The 11,204-nt window shown below is 48.5% G+C and overlaps 1 long non-coding RNA gene across 1 annotated transcript in view; it reads right to left on the reverse strand.

The window, feature by feature from the left end:
- LOC136604253 (uncharacterized) overlaps nucleotides 1-10,002 on the reverse strand; it is a 32,722-nt gene extending 22,720 nt beyond the window's left edge. Inside the window, exon 1 of the long non-coding RNA XR_010789788.1 lies at nucleotides 9,916-10,002. This is a non-coding gene — a long non-coding RNA (uncharacterized lncRNA). The remainder of the gene's footprint in view (nucleotides 1-9,915) is intronic.
- Between the last annotated feature and the right edge of the window lie 1,202 nt (nucleotides 10,003-11,204).

Here is an 11,204-nt window from a genome sequence, read left to right on the forward strand (position 1 = left end):
AGAGTGCTGCTGACGGGCGCAGGAACGCTGTAGTGTCGATGCACCTTCATTCTTCTGCTTGGCAGAAGTACTGGCAGTGAGATTCCTACTGGCTGGGCAGTAAGGCCTCCTTCCAACGAGCGCTGACGGGCTCCGCCGCGTAATATTCCGCAGTGAAGCCCGTCACGGCGCCCCATACTTACCAGCGGAAGATAGCGTGAAGACGCTTCCCCGCCCACCGCCGTCGCGTCATGTGACACGCCCACCACGTCACATGACGCGCGGCGGTAGGTGGGGGAAGCGTTTTTTCACGCTATCTTCCGCTGGTTGCAGTGGGAGATAGCGTGAATGGACGGCTTCCATTGACTGCAATGGAAGCCGTCAGCGCGTACACCCGCAGCAAATAGAACATGCTGCGGGTGAGGACGGGAGATTTCATGGTGCGTAATTCCGCGGTGGAATTACGCATCGTGAGCATTGAGCTATTAGGTTCAATAGAACCTAATAGCAGGGGGCAAAGCAGCGGATCTTTGCCGCGGATTTACGCGGCGTAAATCCGTTCGTGGGAAGGAGGCCTAATGGTGTATCGTGGTCATACTACATCATACGGCCAAAGGCTGTACAGTTAGAGCTTCCCAAAGCAGAGCGCATGACGGTCCTAGAGGTGCAAAGGAAGAACAATGGTGGCGCCCGACTGTCCTGCATACGTTCTTGTGCGGAATCAGGAATGCGCCTTTCCTTCCAGTTATGGCTGTGGCTCAGGGCTTATTCAGACGACGTATATCGGCCGGGTATTCACGCCGGCCGATATACGGCGTCTCTCTCTGCAGGGGGAGGAGGCTGGAAGAGCCGGGAGCAGTGCTCTGACCTCCCGCCCCCTCTCCGCCCCTCCACACTATTTGCAATGAGGGGAGATGGGACAGGGCGGAGCTAATTCCAGGAACTTAGCCCCCGCCTCCATCCTGCCCCTTCTCATTGCAGATAGTGGAGAGGGGGCAGGAGCTCAGTGCAGTGCTCCCGCCTCTTCCAACCTTCTCCCCCTGCAGAGAGGGACACCGTATATCGGCCGGCGTGAATACGCTTACAAATAAAGAACGTATCTAGCTGCCTACACGCGGGTGAGTGCGATCTCAGGTGGAGAAATTCGGCCCCATATTGCGCTCGTCAATGTGAATTTTCACAGCAACGTGAGGCATTTTACTGACAAAAGTGTCTCCCATCCTTTCTGTGGAGCAGTGATCCTCCGCCAAGTGTTACCATTGTTTTCAATGGGTAACCTCGCATCACACTTACGTACACCTCGCACGCCGTGCAATGCAGTTTCCTGTTCCATTGAAAACAGTGGGTGAAGCGTTCCAAGGGTCGCAAAAATATAGCACATTGTTTCCTGCACCGCATTGTTAACAACTCACTGCAGGACGCACAGATCTGGCGCTACTATTGTTCTGGATTATGATTTTCTCCAGCAGGCTTCGGGGTATTTTGCCGCTTCCGAATTGTATCGTGTGCACACATCATCGAACCAGATCAGACACAAATGCTGGTCTAAAACTGGGAGAGTCTCTACAATGTATAGAGGCTCAAGCCTTTTATTATAACACATGACAACCGCCCTTCAATGGGCGTGCAACAGATTACATCAGTAACATATAAGATTCTCATTTGTCGGATCATATAGAATCTCCCACCTCTCTGCCCACCCTCTTCCAAGTGCTGATGTAGCATGGACCTTTGTCCTAGCTCCAGTCATGTCTGTGTATAAGCAAGTCTTATCAACATGTGCTCAGGCTGAAGCAATTCCTTTGTTTGTAGAAGTTTCAGGATGGGAGGGGTGAAGAAGTGCTAGTTCAACACTCAGTGTTGTACACAAATATACATGTAACACTATGACCCTTAACTCTTAGAGGCTTCTTGTGCAATTCCTATGTACTTAGCTAACATTAACATCATACATCCATTGTCTAGCAAATACCATGATTAGATTGTGTGTGTGTCCTTTAAACTCCACAGAGCTAAGAGTCATTACAACAGCAAAATACATTTCGTTTATACAAATCGATAGACATTTTATACCAGCAATCATAATGTCTATCACACTATGAGGCCCATTTTTTTGAATGGAGTCCTATACGTGAGCGATCGCAGCGAGTCGTATCTTTTCCTGTTCCTCGGAACGCATCGCCCATTCCTTTCAATGGAACAGTAAAACACATGACACAGTGTGCAATGTGAGGAATCCCACTGAAAACAATGGGAACCGCTCATCCTCCGACGTGGCAGAGGATCGCTGCTTTACTGAAGTGATGGGAGGCGGTTTTGCCATAAAAACATTTGGCATCGCGGTGAGAATGCACGTTAGCGAGCGCAATATTGGGCTGAGAAACTCCGGATGATATCCGCCCGCCCATGTGCAGGTAGCCTAAAGTAAATCTTATGGATTGCTTTTTTGTACATGTATGATAAATGTTAATAACATATATATTCTTTTATAAATGTATAGATTCTTTGGTGTCTTCCGTTATATATTTGATAACTATCAAAAAATGACATAAACCCCTTAACAACACAGGATGTAAGATTACGTCCTCCACGTTTGGGGTATCCATTGAGGGAGATCATGGGGTGATTCCCTTTCATACAGCGCAGGTGCCAGCTGTTTCTGACATCCGCCTGCAACATCCATCGGCCAATGTTCCAGCGGGCCGTGCGGGTGTCATGGCAGCTTGGGGCCTTCTTGAAGGCCCCAGGACTGTATTAGCAAAATGCCTATCAAACCATGCCTGAGGCATGGCTTGATAGGATGCCTGTTAGGCCTCAGTCAGACGGGCGATTTTTCGCACAATTTGCGCATGCGTCTGGCGATTTTTTTTTTTTTTAAACCATTGCTTTGCAATGGTATCGGACACATGAGCGCTTTTTATGCGCTCATCCGATAAATTATAGAACAGAAATCGCAGTTCGCACCTATGTGCGATCTGCGATTCCTGTTCTCTTCTCTATATGCGCTCAACGGGGCTGGCGGCAGCAGCGACGACCCCATTGAGAACATATAGAAGACAAATCATTCTTCTCTGCCACAGCTGTAACAGCTGTGGCAGAGAAGAACGATGTTTGCCCATTGAATTCAATGGAGCTGGCAATACAGCCGGCTCCATTGAAAGCAATGGGCTGCCGGACAGCGCTGGATGAATTGTCGGGAAGGGCTTAAATATATAAGCCCTTCCCTGCAATTCATCCAGAAATGTGTTAAAATAAAAAATATATATATACTCACCTTGTCCCAGGAGTCGGAGTTCAGCACGGCCGGCCTGCAGTGGGTGTGAAGGGGGTGTGACTCAAAGCTGCCCCTGATTGGCTCAGGGCTGAGCCAATCAGGGGCAGGTCTGACTCACACCCACTGCAGGCCGGCCGCGCTGAACTCCATCTGCCGGGACAAGGTAAGTATATATATTTTTTTTATTTTAACACATTTCTGGATGAATTGCAGGGAAGGGCTTATATATTTAAGCCCTTCCCGACAATTCATCCCGCACTCGCCCACAGCACATTGCTTTCATAGAGCCGGCTGTATTGCCGGCTCCATTGAATGCAATGCGCTGGACAGCTCCAGCCTGTTTCTAATGAAACGCGGCTAGGAGCAGCTTTTCGGGCGATTTTTGGGCATCGGTCACGCGATTTGCGGATGCGCATCCATCATGCGATCCGCAAACCGTGCGAAAAAACGCCCGTGTGACTAAGGCCTTAGAATGCGGTATGATGTTATGCTATGACAGTACATCGTACTGCAGGAGCGATCAAAACATCACTAGTTCTTGTTCCCTCGGGGGACTTAAAAAAAAAAAAATGTCATTTAAAAAAAGTTTTACTAATTATGAAAAAAAAAACGGTAATAAAAGTTAAAAAAATCCTTTTGCTATTTTATAATAAAAGAATCGAAATAATAAAACAAGAATACATGTTTGGTATCGCTGTGCCTGCAAAAGTCCGATCTATCAATGTAAAACATTATATACTCCGCATGGTGAACGTCGTCAGAAAAAAAATAAAGAATGCCAGAATTGCACTTTTATGGTCACTTCGTCTCCAAGAAAAAATGTAATAAAAAGTCATATGTACTCCAGAATGGTACCAACGAAAACTACAGGACATCTCGCAGAATATGAGATGTAGCATAACAATGTCAACGGAAAAACTAAAAAGTTATAGCTGTCAGAAAATGGCAGCAGATAGTAATTTTAAAAATTTTTTAATAAAAGCAATACAACAACAAAAACTTGGTAAATTTGGTATCCTAGTAATCGTACTGACCCTTAAAATAAAGTTATCAGGTCATTTTTGTTGCAATGTTTACACCGTAGAAAGAAGACGCAATCAAAGATGGCGGAATTTAAAATAAAAGAGTTATGATTTTTTAAAATTGGGGAGGAAAAAACAAAAATGGGGGAAAAAAAGGTGACAGTCCCTAACCCCTTCCCTCTATATGACGTACATTTACATCATGCAGCATTGGGGTATTATGAAGAGAGATTGTGGGGCGCCTGCTGTTTATTACAGCTGACACCCGCGGGCAATAGCTGCAATCAGCAGCACAGCCAATCGCGGTTTTTAACCCTTTAACGCCCCGTGTGAGATTGCAGGAAGCTGTGCTGGTGGCAGCCAGGGATGGATTGATAGGCTGCCTGTCAGATTGCAGTATGATGTAATGCCATGGCAGGAGCGATCAAGTTGTGGTCCTAAAAAAAAAAAAAGTTAAAATCAGATCAATAAAGTTTTACTAATTGTGTAAAAAAAAAAAAAAAATTATAATAAAAATTTAAATCACCCTCCTTTTGCCATATCTATAATAAAATCTAAATCATAAAACAAAAATACATAATTGGTATCGCTGCGTCTGTAAAAGTCTGATCTATTTACAGCGCATTATTTACAGCACACGGTGAACTTCGTCCGGAAAAAAAAAAAGAACATCAGAAATGCACTTTTTCAGTCACCATCTCCCAGAAAAAATGCAATAAAAAAGCGATCAAAAAGTCTTATGTATTCCGAAATGGTACGAACATAAACTACAGGATGTCTCGCCAGAAATGAGCCCATACTCAACTATGTCGATGGAAAAATAAAAACGTTTTTTGCAGCAGAGAATAATTCTAAAAAATTAAATGTCTTGTATTTTTTTCTTAGTAGTACAGCAAAAAAACACTATAAAAGTTTGGTATAATAATAGTAGTGACTCATAGAATAAGGTTATTGTGTCATTTTTGTTGTAGCTAGAAACAGGGTGCACTGAAAGATGGCGGAATGACGTGGGGGTTTTTTTGTTTTTTTTTAAATTTTACTCCACTTAGAATTTTTTAAACATTTTTCAGTACCTTATAAGGTACATTAAATAGCACCATTGAAAAATACAACTCGTCCCGCAAAAAACAAGCCCTCATACATGGACAAATAAGGGAGATACAATTTTTTAAAAGGGGGGAGGAAGAAACAAAAGTAGAAAAAAAAGGCGCTGCATCATTAAGGGGTTAAAAGAGAATTATTTTTTTCCCTTTAACAAAAATATTCCATAGGGTGCGTTCAGACGCAGCTGCAGATTTACACCAACGTTACGGAAACGGTGCGGATTTCACCCTTTCCATAGAAGGGGTAAAGTCCGCTGCAGATCTGCACCAAGAATGATACGGAAATGATGCAGACTTTCCACTAGGTGTGAACGTACCCATAAATGGATTCTAATTAGTGATCTTTATCTCTAGCACGTTCATATAGCAGTGCAGTAGTCGGTGTATGACTGGATACGCAGATAACATCACACTAACGTCTGTTTGTCATTCTTACAGGATGAAACATTTATCGTCTCTGACAATCTGCCCGCATCTCTGGCGCTCCATGCCATGCCATCTCTCGGAGCTCCGCCTGGATTATGTTCTGGCAGGTGGTCAGTCCTTTCGGTTGGTTTGGTTTTGGTGTATTTTTTGTTTCTTTTATAAGTGTAACATATTCCTGATAACAAGTAAATGTACTACGTTTGTCCCCCTTTGTGACTGCAAACTTCTTGCAAATTCGTGACTGGAAAACTCTGTAGCTTATCTCCCGCAGCCTCATTTTAGCACCCTTACTTTTTCCGGAACACATTAGGCCTCATGTCCTCGGAGCGGAATCCGACCCTGCTTACCCGTTCGGGTCTTCTGTGTGTCTGTCCGGATCTTCAATTTTCTTCACTGCAGATGTGTGCAGGAGCGCCGGCCATCGCACATGTGCAGTGGAGATTTTTTTTAAACTCCTGCTTTACCGTGGGAACCGCACTGCAATGGAGCATGCTGCGACTTGTTTTCTGTGCTAAAAGGTCAGCAAAACAAATCTGCATGCTTTTACCCCTTAGTGACGGCCCCATAGTGTTTTTACATCCTAGCTAAGTGGGCTTTAATCCCAGAGGACGTAAAAACATGCATCTTCTAAGGATTAAAGCCCCATGGGCTGTGGACGTGACAGCTCCATGTTGTCGGTTCCAGGGGGTAGCTGACAACATGGAGCAATCATGAGGGCCCACGGGGAGCCCCCACCCAGCAATGCGATCGGTGCTATCCGATGGATGGCGCCGATCGCAATAAGGTAAATAAAAAGTTAAAGTTTCAGCTCCCCTCACAGAATGTACCCACGAGGGAGGCTAAAACTACTCACCTCCATCCTGCGTGATGTCCGGCGACGATCTGGGCGGGAGCGGACCCTCCGGCGTCTTCTGCGCATGTGCGCCTTAGTTAAAATGGTGATGCATGTGCAGATAACCAGATCGCCATGGGGCATTTGAAATCTCCTGTTTTCCGGCTACTGAAGGTAGCCGGGAGGCAGGAGATGTTGCCGGGCTCCGTGATCGCCGCTATCCAATGGATATCCTATAAGTCTTCAGTAGGGGCAAAAAATAATGACCTTATTTATGGAGAATGAACGTCTCTAGAGAGCTCAAACACCTTTGAGACGCCTCAGAGATTCCTATTACCAACATGTTAGAATCCAAGCAATCCCTGAGTCAAGGTAAAAACCCTGCAACTCTCCGACTGCTCAGCGCCCATCAGTCCTGGGCAGGTACTTAGTGAGTATGCTCGCTCATCTCTACGCTTAAGTAATACGGATATGCCCCCTTGTTTCTTCTGCCCATGAACATATTACATATATCATATCTGCACTTGTATTTTTATATAGAGTCTCGGTCAACACAGTCAATAGCAAGTCAGGACCCCAATGCTGAGATTACAGAGGCAGTGGCACCAATCTAGCATTGCGTCCCATTCACAATGTTTCCCCCATACAGGGGTTCCCCAATAGCATCCTTATTTCAGAACATTCAGTGTTGAGATATTACAATCTCCTCTGAGCATCCCCAGTCCTCCGAGAACAAGGCCTTCACACATATGGTGCGTCCGCTACCTTTAGATGGCGCTTTCCCTCCTACCTTTATATCTCAAGTTACTTCCCAAGATACTTTAGGCTGTATTCACACGGGGCGGTTGGAGTTCAGTAAAAAACAACATTGACCAAACTGCCCACGTTTTTGCTACGGCTTTGATGCAATTGTGGTGAAAACTGAAACCGCATCAAAACCGCGGCAACAACATAAGCAGTTTTCCTGCTGCGGTTTTGTACATTGTTTCCACCATAAATCCCGGCCAGCGGCCATATTTACCTATACAGCGGTACCTCGGGTTACGAGTGCCTTGGCTGGAGAGTTTTTCACGTGCGAGCAGGCTCTTTCCCTAAGGCCTCATGTCCACGGGGAAAATCGGGCCCGCTACGGATTCTACATGTAGAATCTGCAGCGGGTCCCTCCTGCCCCGCGGACATGAGCGCTGAAAATACAAATAAATGACAATAAACTCACCTCCCATCCGCTCCGTTTCTTCTCTTCGCGGCGGCGTCATCTTCTCTCGTCGCGGCCGGATCTTCATTCTTCGGCTCGGCGGATGTGCACGATGACGTCGGTGACGTGCCCCGCGCATGCGCCGGGCCGAAGCAAAATGATCCGGCCGCGGCTGAGAGAGGATGGCGCGGCGCCGAAGAGAAGAACCGGAGCGGGTAAGTAAAATGTGATTTTTGTGTCCCGCGGATCCGGACGGCTTCCATAGGCTTCAATAGAAGCCCGCGGGAGACCCGCATGAAAATGGAGCATGGTCCAGATTTTTTCATGCTCCATTTTTTTTTAAATCACTTTTATTGACGATCCGCGGGTATTTATCTACCCGCGGGTGGTCAATGCATCCCTATGGGGTGCGGATCCGCGCGCGGGAGAAGAGTTAAAATCCGCTACGGATTTTAATTCTTCTTTTCCCCGTGGACATGAGCCCTAATTTTTGCTCCAATTTCCGAGCAAAAATTCGGGATACGAGCCTGCTTGCAAGTCAAAAACTCACAAGCTAAGGCTCGGGGGGGAGCGGGAGTTTCTATACTCACCTGTCGCCGGCGTGTCGTCTTCCCAATGGTCTGCAGGCTGTCACTCCCTCCTCTACGCTGACAGAGAATTGCTTTCTGGATCTGGGGCTTAAATGTCCTGCCTCCAGCAAGCATTGAATTTAATAAATGGTAGAGCGCTGCCTGTGATTGGCTGAGCACTGTGACCGATCAAAGGCATCGCTCAGCTGTTCAATAAATGGCTGAGCGCTGCCTGTGATTGGCTGAGCACTGTGACCGATCAAAGGCATCGCTCAGCTGTTCAATGAATGGCTGAGCGCTGCCTGTGATTGGCTGAGCACTCAGCCAATCAGACGCAGCCCTTTCAGCAGCGGGGATTTTAAGTCCCTGCCTGCTGAAAAGCTTCACAGCCGTGCGGGGAGAAGACAGGCCAGTATAGATTTTACTTTTTACTACAGCTAGGGATGATTTTTTAGGCTTCGATTTAAAGCCCTTCCCCTAAAATTACTGCAGGTGTGACGGCAGGGCATTGCAGTGGCCCCCGGATCCCCCACAAGCTGGGAGCGCCTCACACGGAGAGTATGTGTGTAATACGCACCAAGACGGTGCACGCCGCTGTCTGTTTTGCGCTCACATTCTGTACGCTGTCCCCGGAGGCACAAATAGAGCCATGTAGCGGTTGTTACCGGGTCTTACACACTCCACACAGTAAAGCCGCTGCTCATTTACATGTGAAGGTACACTTGTTTTACAGCCCCAAAATACCAGAATTTCTGCCTAATAGTCTCAGCATTGTGATGCCCTTTAAGGCTCATTCACACGAGCGTGCGGGAAATCGCTGGGTGTATAAGGGGGCGACCTGCTGATTGGGGGTCTCACTGCTCAGAGCCCACCGATCTAGAGAACAGGACTCCGATGTCCCCCTCTGCCCGGCACTTCAGGGGTCGCCCCTCCCCCGCAGGGACACCATTGTGGCTGGCCACGAATCAGCTTCAGTGTGGCTGATGGACGGGCGGTGCGGCTACCTCGGCAGCCCCATGTAAAGTGACAGGTGTCAGCGCACAGCGTGATCCAGCCAGTTACCTCCTCACACAGGATTACCAGTGTGACCGCCATACCGCCACATACTGCATATCTCACACATGCCGTCCTGCACGGTCTTCCTGGTTTCCCGCTGTCACCCGGCGGCATGGTGTATAAATGCCACAATAATTGTGCCCAGAGGTTTATATGCCACCATGGGAAACAGGGCTGCAGTGCAGACAATACACCACAACATGCCGGGTCCTGGAGAGGCCGTGAGAACTGCGAGCAGCACAACACAGAGGGGGATTACATCTAACGCCATATCATACACACTACAGCACACAATACACAGGAGGGCGCCCCCTGGGGGAAGAGCCACAACTGCATGAGAGCGCTAACCATGAGGGAATACTAGCGCCCCTCACAGGAGCCGGCCGCGTCCCCCCTGTCAGCGCTGAGCTGCCGCTACAGGACGCTGCCAGCCTGACGGGCCTCCACGGATGAAGTTACCTCACGAGCCGCATCCTCCCGCCGCGCGGTCGGCCTCTGCTGACTGGATGCGCGCGGGCCGAACTCTGAAAGCCGCCTGCTGTGTCTTTCTCTCTCTCTCCCCCCGAATCCATAAAACCTATGTCCCGCCCACCACTTCCGGTTGGAGCCCCGATGAAGTGCAGGAATGTTCTGGAAGGAGGACGGCGGGTTTCCTGCTCCATGAGCCCCACGTGATCGGCTCCTTTCCCGCGCAGTGAGCTCTCTGCACTGAGGGGGGAAGCGTGAAAGGCGGCTGCGAGCTGAGGTGCCGGACAAGAGGCTTCACGGACTATGAGTGGGCTCCGTGCTCGGCTTATTAGACTGCTTTCTCATTGGCAGCAGTGTATGAAGAGACGGCCTGGTGTCAGTACAGCTGCTTGTGGGGCATTATGTGTCTAGGAAGTTGGGTGGGAAACAGTCAGCCATCTTGGAGGTAATCGGTGAGCCCCTCGCATTACTGACCGATACAAGCAGATGTGTCATATGGCCGAGACAACTACAGTTTGTGGTCAGCTGATAAGGGCTATGTGATATTATTCAACTAAACCAGCGAAACAGAAATACTGGGGTGGTGCGGTGCATAGCTCTACAGCTGCGTCCCCGAGGTGGTGCGTTGTGTGGCCCCGGTGGCTGCGTCCCCGGGGTGGTGCGGTGCGTGGCCCCCGCCGGCTGCGTCCCCGGGGTGGTGCGGTGCGTGGCCCCCGCCGGCTGCGTCCCCGGGGTTGGGCGGTGCGTGGCCCCCGCTGGCTGCGTCCCCAAGGTTGGAGTTTTGCTCTGTATGGCTTGTGGTCGCTGCTCCTTGCTGCTCACCCTTCACCCCCATTGACCCCAATGATATTGCGAGGTTGGATGACGACACAAGATCTCTGCTGGCCCGGCTACAGTCTGCTGTCACCTTCGGGGCCTGAAGGAACAAAAATGGCTGAACCACTTCCCTGCCCGCCTGATGCAGACTGTTCACAGTACTCATCCGTAGCCTAAACCAGAGTTGCACAACCATATTTGTGCACACAATATGCTGAAAATAGAACCCATTGTTTCTTTCCCCCTCCATCCTCTCCCCAGTGGGTTCGTTCACACGCACGTATTTGGCGCTCGTGCACAATGCGGTTGTGCAATAAAAATGTGCAGCCTTTTCTATCTCTCCGTGCATTTGTGCATAGAGAGAACATTTGGAACTCCTGAAGCTATCAGCCATTTAAATGGCTGAGAGCATTGGTGCATGTTTTTTTTTTTGTTTTTTTTTGCATGCAATTGCGCACATCTTG

The sequence above is a fragment of the Eleutherodactylus coqui genome, unplaced genomic scaffold (genome assembly GCF_035609145.1).
Source record: "Eleutherodactylus coqui strain aEleCoq1 unplaced genomic scaffold, aEleCoq1.hap1 HAP1_SCAFFOLD_98, whole genome shotgun sequence".
In the NCBI taxonomy this organism is placed as follows: domain Eukaryota; kingdom Metazoa; phylum Chordata; class Amphibia; order Anura; family Eleutherodactylidae; genus Eleutherodactylus; species Eleutherodactylus coqui.